This window comes from Leptopilina heterotoma, unplaced genomic scaffold (genome assembly GCF_015476425.1).
Source record: "Leptopilina heterotoma isolate Lh14 unplaced genomic scaffold, ASM1547642v1 Lhet_64, whole genome shotgun sequence".
Taxonomy (NCBI): domain Eukaryota; kingdom Metazoa; phylum Arthropoda; class Insecta; order Hymenoptera; family Figitidae; genus Leptopilina; species Leptopilina heterotoma.
Genome location: NW_025111150.1, coordinates 381,589 through 396,792, shown reverse-complemented (window position 1 = coordinate 396,792; position 15,204 = coordinate 381,589). Strand labels below are relative to the sequence as shown.

The window sequence follows — 15,204 nt, the reverse complement described above, 5'->3', positions numbered from 1 at the left end:
TTTTTACGAAATTTAAAAAAATTTTCAACGTAATTGAATTTTTGCGAAGATTTTTATTACTTTTAAAAATAATTGAATAATTGTGAAAAAATTTATAAAAAATTTCTAAATAATTGAATTCCTGTGAAATTTTTTTTACTTATAAAAATAATTAAATGTTTGCGTAGAATTTTATTAAATTTTTTTCAATAATTGAAATTTTGCCAAGAATATTTTATTAAAATTTTTAAAAATAATTGAATTTTGGAGAAGAATTAATTGAATTCAAATTAAAACCTTTCGAAGAAGTTCATCTATTTATGGAAATTGTAAACGCAACTCTTTTAAAATTCATTTAATTTTGAAATATTTACTTAAAATTATTCATTAAATTATTTCTAAGCATTATGATAGTTCCAAAAAAAGTTTTTTAAAAATAAATTATTGTCAGAATAATAGAAAAAATTGAAAGTTTATTTATTTTTCAAATTCAAATTTTATTAAAATAATATTACGTCACGTAACAAAAAAATACAGTATCTCTAATTATTTAATTTTGTTTTTGGTTTTCACTGAATAAACTTAGAAATTTTTGAAAATATTCATGTAGAAAAAAATTTTCCTTCATTTGTAATTAATTTCATTCTATTCAAACCTAATGGATAATTACTTAAAAAAAACTTAATGAAATTTTTCTATATAAAAAAAAAAATTAACTTAATTTTTACATATATATTTTTTAAATAAATATTAAAAACTTTTCTAATTCAATAATGAACTGATTGAAGCACTAATTAGGTTTTCCTCTCTCTATACCAGATTCTCTGCGACCCATTAAAACAAGCTCTAAAATTTTGACCAGAAACTGCACGTTTATAAATGTATTAGAATAATTAACATAACTTTATGATGTAACTTTCACTGATGACGCCTACACTTAGATAAATTACTTGATTAAATTATTATTAAAAGTTGCTTGCAACCTTCAGTTGAACTCAATTTATGACACTTCTTGACTAAATTAATATTCAAGACAAACAAAATGCGAATGATTTTTTTTTTTTGTCTCTTTTTTTCTTCATATATTATTTGAATAAAAATTGTCATTTGGAGTTCTTATCAAAAAAATGAAATAAAAATAGAGAAAAAATTATTTTTTCTTATCTGGTTTTTAGACAAGGATAGTCAATTATTTTTTTTGCACTTGAACAAGTATTCTGATAATTTTAATTTTTAACGTAATTTTTTTAAATATTTGATTGAGACATAAAAATTGGCTCAGAAAAAAAATGCTTTGACTGTAGACTCGACTATACTTTTTATTTGTTTCAAATAAGTTTATTTGATTCAAATGAAGTTTATTTCGTTCAAAAGAATTTTATTTGGGACAAATATATTTTATTTGGTTCAAGTAAATTTTATTTGGTTCAAATAAAAATCATTTGAACTAAATAAAATTACTTCAAAGTTCAAACAAATAATTTCATAGTCTATGAGATAAGTATATTGTTTTTCAACTCAAATAAATTATATTTGGTTTAAATGAAATTTTTCTTTGGGTGTAATAATAATAATAATAATATTAAGAAAATAATAATACTATTTATTTATTATACACTCGTCTTATTTACCTAATATCACATTTTACAAGTGAATAATAAAAATAATATAAAAAAATAATAACAAATTTAATAAAAAAATAATTAGTTAAAGAGCCTTTGTTTAAACTTTTTATTATTATTATTATTATACTATTGTTTTTATTATAAATTTAATATTCATGAGAAATGAAATACGCAAAATACTTTCAACTAAAATTGTTGAAAATGTTGCAGTAAAAAATTTTTATTTTATTTTTCGTTTATTGAAACAATGTATAAACCAGGAAACTAGAAAAAAATTTAACGATAAAAGATAGTGTCGGTAAATATAAACTTTTCTGTATATATGGTAATATTAGATATATATAGATATATATAGTTCAACAATAAGGCGGTCACATACTTTTTTCTTTCATTATGTAAACGAGAGCAAGTCAGTGCACTTGTTTTAAAAATGGAGACAGAAGAAATGACATTAATTAATATTTATAGCAAAATTTACAAATACTCCTAATAATTTATTTTCACATATATAATTTAAAGAAACTTTAATAGAATTCAGAATAAGGAAATAAGAAAAAATTCTAACTGTTATTATTTAACTAAATATGTAAATGCAGTGATAAAAAAAAATGTAAATTATATTTTTTTTTGCACGAAGTATATATATATAGAAATCATGATTGAAATTGATAATATAATATCGCGAGTTAAATTTTATGCGAGTTTTCAATATTGACAAAGAAAGTGGAAATCAATATTTATATACAATTTCTGTTTGTTTATCGCGATTGCAAGATTGTAAACGTTTTCAATTATAGAAACAACAATAAATAATTTGATATTGTAATAAATATTATGAGATTTTTTTTAAACAAACAATCGAAAGATAAGAAGATAGAGAGAGAGAGAGAAAAGATAATTGAATGTTTGTTGTAATAGTTTAACAAAATAATATCAATAACAGGTTGATGGAGCTTAGTGGACTTGATATATATAGTAGCTTTATTCTTGAAAGACTTCAACTGTCCACTGATTGTAACGTAATACATATGCGAAAACGGCTTCGTATATAAAGAGAGAACATATGTCGTCTTACAATTTAATTTTTAGCAAAATATTATGATCTGTATTTTTAAATGCGCACATATTGGACATTCCAGGAGAAATTTTCATTGGGAAAAAAATTTTTTTTTAATAATTTCTTTCGAATTGTATGTGAGAAATAAGAGTACAAATATTTTTTATTTTATTTTGAATAAAAATTGTGGAAGTTGTGATTTTTTTAAATTCATCTCCTTCAGCAGCCGAAGACTTTTAAAAGACGTTTTTCTCTAATACTAATAGGAAATAAGAAAAAATGTACTCTAACAATAAGAAATTTATTCGATTTTATTAAGTTTTTAGATATTCACTAAAAAATTACGTATATCTTTAAGGAAAGTATCTAAAAAATTAAAATTAATTCTAAAAAGTGACTTTTCTCAAAACCTAAGTGATCGATTTTTGAAATACGTAATTTTTTTATTGAATATCTAAAAACTTTAAGAAAAAAGGAATAAATTTCTTAGAGTAAATTTTTTCTTATCTCCTATTAGTATTAGAGAAAAACGTGTTTCAAAAGTCATCGGCTTTTAAAGAAGTTGAATTTAAAATTATCACAATTTTCACAATTTTTATCCAATAAAAAAAGAGAAATTTTGTGTTTTCTTATTTTTCATATACGATTCGAAAAAAGTTTTTCCAAATATAAAAAATATTTAATGAAAATTTCTTCTGGAATGACCCATATAAATAGATAAATAAATTGTGTGACACACAAATAAATTACCGAATATTAAAAAAAAGTAATCTTTACACTGCCGCAGCTTTGATTAGTTTTTAACTTTTTTTTAATTAAATTTTTTAAATAAACAACTTTCATTAAAATTTGTAATTTTTTTAAATTAACCCTTTGAGGACTAAATCTCTTCTTTAAAAAAAAAAAAAAATAGCGATTCTTAATAGCTATTTTTTTAAATATAAATTTTAATTTAAAAATTTTAAATTAAAGGTTGTTATGTGTTCCAAATACTAACATTTTTTTATAAATATTTTATTTACTTATTTATTTAAAATATACTGTTTTGAAATGTTTTTGAAATTGAAAATTATCACTAACTGTTTTCATTTGTGTTTTCAATATTTTATTTTTGAAACCTTTTTACACTTTTAAAAGAAAAGTGATTTCTATTATCGAATTTTAGCTTATTTTAATGCAATTAGGTAAGAGGTTTGCGTCTTACTTTTAATGGAGATAATATTAGTGAATCGTGGAAAAACAAAATAAATAATTCTCAATGGACACTTTTGTACCATAATCACTTAAAAGTTGAAAGTGCTATTGTGAATTATTTATTGATCACTCAGAAGTTTTGTAGCCATAATTTCTATCTTTCTATCTAAAAACAATAATAATTACTTTTTTTTCATTGACACGTGAAAAATGGGTCATTCGGTTAGTTGACTAATGACACATTTTACAATGAAGTCGCAGGAGAATTTTTGAAAATAATTGAAATTTTGTCAAGAATTTTTATTAAAATCTTTGAAAATAATTGAAATTCAGAGAAGAATTTTATTATTTTTAAAGATAATTGAAATTTTTATGATACTTTTTAGAAATTTTTCGAACGTAATTGAATTTTTGCGACGAATTTTATTACTTTTGAAAATAATTTAATTCCTGTATAAAATATTTTATTGTTTATGAAAATAATTTAATTATTACAAAGTAATTTATAAAGAGTTCGTAAATAATTGAATTACTGGGAAATTTTTATTATCGATGAAAATAATTAAATGTTTGCGTAGAATTTTATCAAAAAATTTTTTTAATCAATTGAATTGTTTATTTTTTAAAATCTATTAATTATTTACAACATTATTCCCCTCTAAGCCACTAAAATCTATTAGATTTTTTTAAAAATTACACCTCGAACAAAAGGGTTTAATTAATTTTCTAGAATCATAAAACAAATTCTAAAGTTTGCCTTGTTTTTTTTTTAAATTATAATTTACATAATTTCTGAAATATAATTTACATATGTTTTAATGTTCATATTGACTTACCTTTAATGCTGTTTAAAATAATTTAAATGTCAATTTTTGAAAATAATTTACGAATTTTGACAAATTCAAAAGATTATTTTATTATTTTCAAAAGGTAAACTACTCTTTTTTCTTTGTAAAAATAATAATTAAAACATCTGTTTAAACATCCTATTCAAAAACTGATAACATTTTTAACAAATAACATATTTTTATTGCAAATGATATTTATCTTTTTAAATAAAGCCCAGGAACATTAAAACATTTCAATTCTTTTAAGAATTATATTAATTTCATCATCAAAACAGTGAAAATTAAAATTTTTTTATGATTTGTTCTTCAAACGTAAATACGATCGTTTTATTTTAAGGATAATTTTTTAAGAAATATTAATAGACGTATTAAGTGTTTTTCAGAAAGAAATTGTATTTTTTTCTATTATTTATTTATTTACTATTTACTATTTACTAAATTGATAATAAAATAAATTTAATGATGCGATAATTTAAAAAGTGAAGACAAAAAAATATCAATTCAAAGTTCATTAAAAAATTAAAGAATATTTAACCGAAAAATAAATTTAAAAAATGTTTAAAAAGCATAAATTTGTTTTTAAATTTTATAGTGAAAATGGGTTTTATTTTATGTACAGATAGTGTAGCATCAATTTGTCACAAAAAAATTTGCATCTGTTTGATTTTTGTGGAAAAAAATAATAAATATCGTCTACGTTAGTATTTTGTAATCAAATATGGCTAAGATTTTAAGTTTCGCTAATACCTAACAGATTGCCAAGTTTGACTTTGATTGGTGTTAAGCCGTTTTTAAGTGAAGCTCGCACGAAATATCGACGACAGACTGAATTTTTATTTATAGGATATTTCGAATCTTTTACTATACACTGCGAAAATGATAAATTATGCAAGAAAATATTAATTTTGAACAATCTACAGACAAAAGTCTGATTTTATTTATATAAATGGATTAAGTAATATTAAATTTTATATAAAACTGTCATTAAAATAATCTTTTAATACCGAACTTAATAAAATTCATGATTAAAATTACGTTCGGTTTTAAAGTGAAATATTTTTCTCTCCGATAAAATAAAAATTCTTAATTAGTAAATTTACGCTGGAATCTGAATAATAAAGAGTTATATGATTCATAAAACAATATACCGGTTTTACGATTAAACACATTTCTGCCAATGCTATTGTATTCAAATAATGTTATTGGCACTAAAGCAAACAAAGATAATTGTCTTTGTTTCCTGCACTGTATATACATACAGGAATAATGCAATTACTATTTGAATAATTATTATATAGTTGTTAGAACTGAAATCAGAAATTTCACTTAAATTTCTTATCATTACATAATTGGAATTTGATGTAAATAATATTTTACTCATTTTGTATTTGAAAACAAATAAATAAATTTGTAGCCTCTGAGACAAAAACCCTTTTATTTCACTAAATTATATTTGAATTCTTCAAAAATTCGAAACGTTCAAATGAACGCACGAATTAATATTTTTTCAATACAACTGTTTTTAAAAATTCACTGCAATAAAAATAAAAAACGTAAATTAACCAATTTCGAACTTTATAAATTATTTTTTAACAAGTGACGCTATATTATTATTATAATAGAATTTTGAATTTGAAAAAAAAGAAATAAATTCCGTTTATTTTGAACATTCAAAACTTCGGGGACATATATATTTGGTTCACGGAAAAAAAGTTTTGCCTTTAATAACTACTTTCAATAGGCAACATTTTTATTTGACTTAGTTAAGACGTTCGCTATTTTATAAAGAAACTTCTCACTGTAACAAGTTTTTTTTTTAAATTTTTCTCTGACTGCAAAAGTTTTATACTATTTTTGATTCATTTAACGGGAGGGTAAACCTATATTTTCAACTATACGAAGAAATTATTTTAAATATTTAATAAAATTATTTTTATAATAATTTTTTTGGGAGAAATTCAATGGTCATAAAAAAATAGTCAGAAAATATTTTGACCCTTTTTGAATTTTTATTTTTTCTAAAAATTGGTAGATTTTGAAACCCATGCGTAATTTTGTAGAAAATCTGTTTTTTTATCCATAAAAAAATTTCTGAATGAAAAAATTAATATTTACAAAAGTTTTAGTATTTAAAAAAAAAATAGTTTTCAAGTTAAGAATTTAAAAAAATATGATTATTATTAAATTTTATTATACGAAAACTCATTTGTTTTTTTTTCTAACTAATTTCAGAACATAAACTTTTTCAAAAAATTATTAAAAGTTTATTCGATAAAACATTTTTTTTTAAAAAGTTTATGTTCTGAAATTAGTTGGAAAACGAAACAAATGAGTTTTGTATAATAAAATTTAATAATAATCAAATTTTTTCGGATTCTTAACCTGAAAACTTTTTTTTTCTTTTGAAAAAATGCTACAACTTTTGTAAATATTAATTTTTTCATTCAGAAATTTTTTTATCGATACAAAAACATATTTTTTACAAAGTTATACGTATGGATTTTAAAATATAGTAATTTTTAGAAAAAATAAAAATTCAAAAAGTGTCAAAATATTTTCTGACCATTGAATTCCTCTCAAAAAATTACTATAAAAATAATTTTATTAAATATTTAAAATATTTTCTTTATATAGTTAAAAATATAGGTTTACCCTCTCCTTAAAAATAGAAAAAAATACTATCTGAATGTGTACATATGGCAGTTGAATTTCAAAATCAATGAATAGGTGTTTAAACAAAACGATAACGGAAAACGTATTTTATTTGTTGTGTATTTTACAGATAAGAAGTGAGTAGAATTATTTGAATAGACAATTTTTGTTGTAAGATATCATTATATAATACAAAATATTATTTATTTTAATTATTTAAAGTTTTTTGTAATATTATAATGGTCTTTCTGCATTAACCCTTGCTTGACACTATTTTTCTTTGATTTTTATAATAAAAAAATCCCTTCATTCAATAAAATAATCGACGACAATATTTTTGTCAAAATTCAAAAATCGAAGTCAATTTTTGTTATGGCATCAATTAGAAATAATTACAAATTTTTGTTTGAATTTTTAGTTCATTTTTATGCAAATTCGAGTCAAAATACTGAAATGATTTAATGTTCTCGGGCTTTAATTAAAAAGATATATATAATTTCCAATAAAAATATTGTTATTTTTAAAAAATGTTATCAGTTCTTGAACAGGATGTTTAAACAAATGTTTCAATTAGTACAAAGAATAAAAAATAGATTACCTTTCAAAAATAATTATTTGAATTTGTCAAATTTTGTAAATTAATTTCTAAAATTGACATATTTTTCAAGAGAATTATCACATTATTATCAAATATTTAAACTATTTTAAACAGCATTAAAGATAAGTCAATATGAACATTAAAACATATGTAAATTATATTTCAGAAATTATGTAAATGATAATTTAAAAAAAACAAGGCAAACTTTAGAATTTGTTTTATGATTCTAGAAAATTAATTAAACCCTTTTGTTCGAGGTGTAATTTTTAAAAAAATCTAATAGATTTTAGTGGCTTAGAGGGGAATAATGTTGTAAATAATTAATAGATTTAAAAAAATAAACAATTCAATGTTTAAAAAATTTTTTTGATAAAATTCTACACAGACATTTAATTATTTTCATCGATAATAAAAACTTCCCAGTAATTCAATTATTTACGAACTCTTTATAAATTACTTTGCATTAATTAAATTATTTTCATAAACAATAAAATATTTTATACAGGAATTAAATTATTTTCAAAAGTAATAAAATTCGTCGCAAAAATTCAATTACGTTCGAAAAATTTCTAAAAAGTATCATAAAAATTTCAATTATCTTTAAAAATAATAAAATTCTTCTCCGAATTTCAATTATTTTTAAAGATTTTAATAAAAATTCTTGACAAAGTTTCAATTATTTTCAAAAATTTTCCTGCGATTTCATTGTAAAATGTGTCATTAGTCAACTAACAGAATGACCCATTTCTCACATGTCAATGAAAAAAAAGTCATTATTATTGTTTTTTAGATAGAAATTATGGCTTCAAAACTTCTGAGTGATCAATAAATAATTCACAATGGCACTTTCAACTTATAAGTAACTATGGTACAAAAATGTCCATTGAGAATAATTTATTGTTTTTCCACGATTCACTAATATTATCTCCATTAAAAGTAAGACGCAAACCTCTTACCGAATTGCATTAAAATAAGCTAAAATTCGATAATAGAAATCACTTTTTTTTTAAAAGTGTAAAAAGGTTTCAAAAATAAAATATTGAAAACACAAATGAAAACAGTTAATGATAAATTTTTAATTTGAAAAAAACTTCTAAACAGTATATTTTAAATAAATAAGTAAATAAAATATTTATATAAAAATGTTGGCGTTTGGAAAAAATAACAATGTTTAATTTTAAATTTGAAAATTAAAATTTTTAAATAAAAAAATTGCTATTAAAAATCGCTATTTTTTAAAGAAGAGATTTAGTCCTCAAAGGGTTAATTTGAAAAAATTACAAATTTTAATGAAAGTTGTCTGTTTAAAAAATTTAATTTAAAAAAAAGTTAAAAACTAATCAAAGCTGGCAGTGTAAAGCTTACTTTTTTTAATATTCGGTAATTTATTTATGTATCACATAATTTTTTTATCTATTTACATGGGTCATCCCGGAAGCAATTTTTATTAAAATTTTTTTATGTTTGGAAACATTTTTTTCAAATCTATGAAAAATAAGAAAACTCGTATTTTTTCCTTTTTTTTAATAGATAAAAATTGTGAAAATTGTGATAATTATAAATTCAACTTTTTTCACAAGCCGATGACTATTGAAACACGTTTTTCTCTAATACTAATAGATAAGAAAAAATGTACTCTAAGAAATTTATTCCTTTCTTCTTAAAGTTTTTAAATATTAAATAAAAAATTACGTATCTGCAACGAAAGTATCTAAAAAATTAAAATTAATTCTAAACAGTGAGTTTTAAAAAGAAATTTCGAAAATCGATCACTTTGGTTTTGAGAACACTTTTTAGAATTAATTTTAATTTTTTAGATACTTTCTTTGACGATACGTAATTTTTTAGTGAATATCTAAAAACTTGAAGAAGAAACGAATAAATTTTATATATTACATTTTTTATCTCCTAGAAATATTAGAGAAAAACGTCTTTCAAAATTCTTCGGCTTCTAAAGAAGTTGAATTTAAAAAAATCACAACTTTCATAATTTGTATCCAATAGCAAAATAAAAAATACCTGTTTTCTTATTTTTCACATATAATTCGAAAGAAATTGTTCAAAAAAAAAAATTGTTTTCCAATAAAAATTTCTCCTTGAATGTGTGCGAAAAGAAGATGTTTTCCGATGAGTTTGTAAGTGGCTGCTTGAGCGAAGCGAGAGCAGCAACTTTCAAACTCATCGGAAAACATCTTCTTTTCGCCCTTGGTTCACAAAATATATTTTTTCTAATAGAAAAATCTATAAACAAAATGAAGTACAACATTGGCTTGTCAAAATAAAACATTGCCAATACTCAGAAACTCTTCCAGCTGATCTAAGGTTAAAATATTACCGTCTTTCTTAATTTTAACTTTTTTAATTAATCCGAAAAATCAACTGTTTACATTTTACCCCAAAATGACTCTAAATTCGTATCTGTGAATCTAGAGATTGTAATAATTGAACAATTATGGAGAAATTGGAAGCGTGTTTTTAATGACTTACATGTATACGTAAATGTAAACCTATATACTTACATAAATGCAGATAGTCACACGACAATGTGTGTCAATAAAGAAACCAACAATTTCAATTGAATAATCGTAACTCAATCGATTCCAATTCCGGGATTCAAAGCTGTTCCCGGTATACACCTTTATGTTTGCATCAAATACCATCTGTTCAGTTTACATGAATGTAACTTGCATAACTTTTCATATCTACTCCCTTATGTAATTGTTATCTCGCCTGTCGACTCATGTAATTTATTGCTGTCATTCATATCTCTTTTTAATCCTCGTTTCCTAAATCTCTATATTATATATATACATTGTGTGTATATGAACAAACATTATTGGAATATTTGTTTTCCGAAATGAAATTTTTTGGATTATTTTAAATGAAAAAATAATGTCAGAGTATGCAGATTTTATATTTTTTAGTCTTTCTAACTTCTCGATAGCTGCTTTTTTTTAATATCTTTTCAGTCTGGAAACTACTTTTTGGTACTTTTTATTTTTTTTTTACTACTTTACAGGTTTCGCACTCGTTAATTAATAAGAAATTAGAAATTGAAATTGTTGAAACAAAGTAATGAAACATAACTGATCAATTCTTTATTCACTTGTCGAACTTGTTTCAGTATAGTCCTTTTACTTGTAATCACTTTATATTACTTTGTCTTTAGTATAACAGGTTGAGAATTCTTGAGCTTATTCAACACAATCACTTAATTACTTAATTCTTCTTACTTGTAATTACTTTATATTAATTTGTCTGCAATTACAAATTGAGAAGCATCAAAAAGCTGAATAGTTGCTGTTGAAAAATTTGTTTCCTTAATTTTTGCAACAGTCCTTCTTTGGAATTTTGCTACACAATTATGTACTTGAATCCTCTTCCTTTTAGTTACATTTTGGTTTATCAAAATTCCAAAGAATGGATGATTAAAAATAGAATATTTGTTATTAATTTTTCAACAGTCATTCCTTAAGGAATTTGAAACTTATTCTTAATCTGTAATTATTTTTATGCATATTATGCATTACCATAGGTATAAATTATTGCATACTTTATATTGCTTTGTTCGCAATTATACGTTTGCAAACATGAAAATTCTAAAGAATTAATGTTGAATAATGTTAAGCAGTACTTTCTTTAAATTTCGGAACAAAGAATCTTTACATTCTTCACAATTTTGTATTTTATTTTGTATAAAAATTGACGAAAAAGTATTATAAATTGATTGCAGTCGCCAATTAAGAAGCATCAACATCCTAACAAACAATTATTGAAAAAGTTACAAAAGAAAAGTTGTATGTAGAATTGTTCAACATCCATTCTTAACAGAACTTTGATGCTTCATCCGTAAATGTGTGTAATTGAAAACAAAAGTAATTATAAAGTGATTAAAAAGTAACAGAGCAAAAAAGAAAAATAAACCCAAACATGTTTGATCTTTTCTACTTTCCCTTTATATTATACCAACCTACCAGAGAATTCTTCTCTCATCCCACAAAGTAATTCCACAAAACAAAAGAAGCATATTGTATAATCAACAATTAAAAATTCTTTACAGCATCAAACATCAAAGAGAGCACTATTCTTATGATTTATTTCCAAACAATACAAGTTAAGAAACATTTTTCCCTCCTCACCGGTATAGGTAAACAAGTGTCTAATCATATTAAGAAGGGTTGGAAAAAAAATCGAAGGCAGCAACAAAAAAATGAAGAATAATTTCTCCATGAATTTTATGATACTTATGTCAAGTGAAAGGATATGGAAAGATATATACTGAATTTGCAATCTCTCCTAACAGAAGAGAAAGAAAATAATCACTGCAGGTGAATAAGAAGAAGGGCAAATAAATAAAAAAAAAAAAAAAGAAGTAGTAATAGAAGAAGAAAAAGAAGCAGAGTACATATCGAACACACACAGATCACAGACAAAAACAAGAAACCTAACCTTACGCTGTTGTTGTTCTGTCTCCTTTTCAGGCGCGGTCACCAACTTCGTCCTTGTTCTGAATAAGGATCTTCACTGAAATAACTTTTGATGATAATGAAAACACAGTACGCGCACAAATTTTCATTAAACAATGATAATAATAATTTATTTGTTTAAAGGAATAATGCATGTACTGAGCCCCGATAACGGGACCCTTCTGCCATGTTAAAAGACACAAACTGCACAGATTAGCACGCGCACACTCATTTCAATTCGAACTCGACGACTTTTACCATCTCACATCTCTCTTTTCCCTTCAGCAGTTGCTCTGCTGTGCTTCTACTACTCCTACTCTATATATTCCCCCATACAAAATTCCCCTTACTTTCAGTGCTGAATTAAAGGCGAGGTAATTCTACTGACATCTACTGGTATCACACTCAAGTCGATGCTGTTATCATTTGCTGTGAATAGAGAAATTTTTCTAGAATTTCTCTACATTTGAAAATCAGTTCGGTAGTGTTGTATTATTAATTTATTATTGTTAAGAATACAATATTCTTTGATATTTGAACTACACTGATATTTCGGAGCATTCGGATACTTATAGGATATCCTTTAGACATGATGAGGATATCTGCTAATTTATGGAAATTTGAATACTTAATTATTAAGGATTATCCTTGATTTTCGGAGAACTCTCGATATGCATATAATATCATTGGTACATTATAGTCCCAATGGACTATAATGGTTATGATTCTTGGTAACTTTTACACTAAGAGAAAAATATGTTACAGGATCACATAAAGATTGCACGTGGTACTATTTTTAATGTTACAAATACGGACTGTCCAGCAGCTATAATCCAGATTATAATGAGTAACATAATCCCGATTGTAGTGGGTAACATAAGAATATTTTTGTAGCATCATTAATGGTAGCCAGTAGCATAATGATGGTACCGGATAACATCTACTTTTAACAGTCAAAAACAAAGTTGAAGTCCACAACGTTGATCAACGAGAAAAACTTATTTAATGCATTCATGCACTGTAAAAAAGGGAGTTAAATTTTAACTCCCCAGGGGATTCTATAAAAGTCGCACCCATTGGAGAGTTAATGCCAGGGGAGTTAAATAAAGAGAGTTAAAATTTAACACCCAAATGCTAACTCCCCATGGAAAAAATAACTCGCGCGGGTGTTGAATGAAGGGAGTTAGAAATTAACTCTCTTTTGGAGTTGATTTTTAACTCGAAAAATTTCACTCCCAACTCCCGAGTCCGTTAACTCCCTCAATTTTTTACAGTGTGTACTATTTTTAATTTAATATTTAATTGTACAATAATTATTAACAAAACATAAACATCAATCTTTTTATTCTAAATATTTTTGTGGCAATATTGCTGCGTAATCTTTAATTAATTTACTTAGTGAATAATTTTTTTCGTTGATCAACGTTGTGGACTTTAATTTGGTTCAAAATCTTACACTATAAAAATTTAGGGAGTTGACGGTCACTGGAGTTGGGAGTGAAATTTTTCGAGTTAAAAATCAACTCCAAAAGGGAGTTAATTATTAAATTAACTCCCTTTTGGAGTTGATTCTTATTTTTACTGCTTGTAAATTTTAACTCCCTTCATTCAACTCCCTTTGCTTTAACTCCCAAATGGGTGCGACTTTTATAAAATCCTCTGGGGGATTAAAATCCATGGAGAAGTTCCATGGAATTTCTAGGGGAATTGGAAGTAAATTCTAAAAACATTCTGAGTTCTTCCATGTTTGATTAAAAAAAAATTTGATTAAAAAAAACACCAAAATTGATAATTGTCTCCAAAAATTATTTCAAAAAAATTGTCAAGACCAACGTCGTTTTTCAAGACATAGATTTTTTCTGAATCGGAAATAATTTCTAAAAAAGTTCTGAGTACCACCGTATTTCGGAAAAAGCTCTTCCTTAATAAAAAAAAGCTCTAATTTAATGAAAAAAACCCAAATTTTAAAATCGGCTCTAAAAATTGTTAAAAAAAAATTTACATGACGAGCGTCGTTTTTCAAGATACAAATTTTTTCTAAATCAAAAATAAATTCTAAAAAAGGCCTGAGTACATCAGTGTTTTGGAAAAAGCTCTTTTTTAATCAAAAAAATCCAATTTAATTTTAAAAAAAGCTCAAATTTGATAATTTTTCAAGAAACAAATTCTGAATCGGAAATAAATTTTAAAAAAGTTCTGAGTACCTCTGTGTTTTGGAAAAAGCTCTTCTTTAATAAAAAAAGCTCCTAATTTGATATTCGACTCAAAACATTGTTAAAAAATATTGTCAAGACCAGCGTCTTGACAATTCATGCTATAATGCTTTTAATATTCAATTATTTTCTTAAATTTTAATTAAAATTAATTTTTAAATCAATTTTTATTAAAAAATTTTACGAGAATTTAATTTTTTAAATTCAAAAATAAATAATTTATTGAATAAATGATTTTTTTTCATGAAGAATTTCATCAACAAATTTTTAAATATTTAATTGAATTCTTTTGACAAATTTCAATTAAATTCTTAAGAATAATTACATTTTCTTTTAGGAATTCAATTAAAATATTGTATTAAAAATAATTAAACCTCTGCGATGAGTTTTATTATTTTTAAAAATAATTGAGTCCCTTAAAAGAATTTTAATTTTTATGAAAATAATTAAATTTTGCGTAGATTTTTATATAAATTTGTTTAAATAATTTTTTCTGAATTAGAAATAAATTCTATAAAAAAGTTCTGAGTACCTCCTTGTTCGGAAAAAGCTCTTCTTTAATAAAAAGAAAA

The 15,204-nt window shown here is 23.4% G+C and overlaps 1 protein-coding gene across 3 annotated transcripts in view; it reads right to left on the bottom strand.

Moving 5' to 3' along the window:
- LOC122509903 (probable beta-hexosaminidase fdl) overlaps positions 1–12,724 on the bottom strand; it is a 96,893-nt gene extending 84,169 nt beyond the window's left edge. For 2 of the 3 annotated variants that reach the window (XM_043624224.1, XM_043624225.1), the window contains exon 1: positions 12,403–12,724. The gene's annotated coding sequence lies outside the window, so the exon portion shown is untranslated. The remainder of the gene's footprint in view (positions 1–12,402) is intronic. The other variant, XM_043624227.1, reaches the window with a different exon arrangement.
- Positions 12,725–15,204: the final 2,480 nt, after the last annotated feature.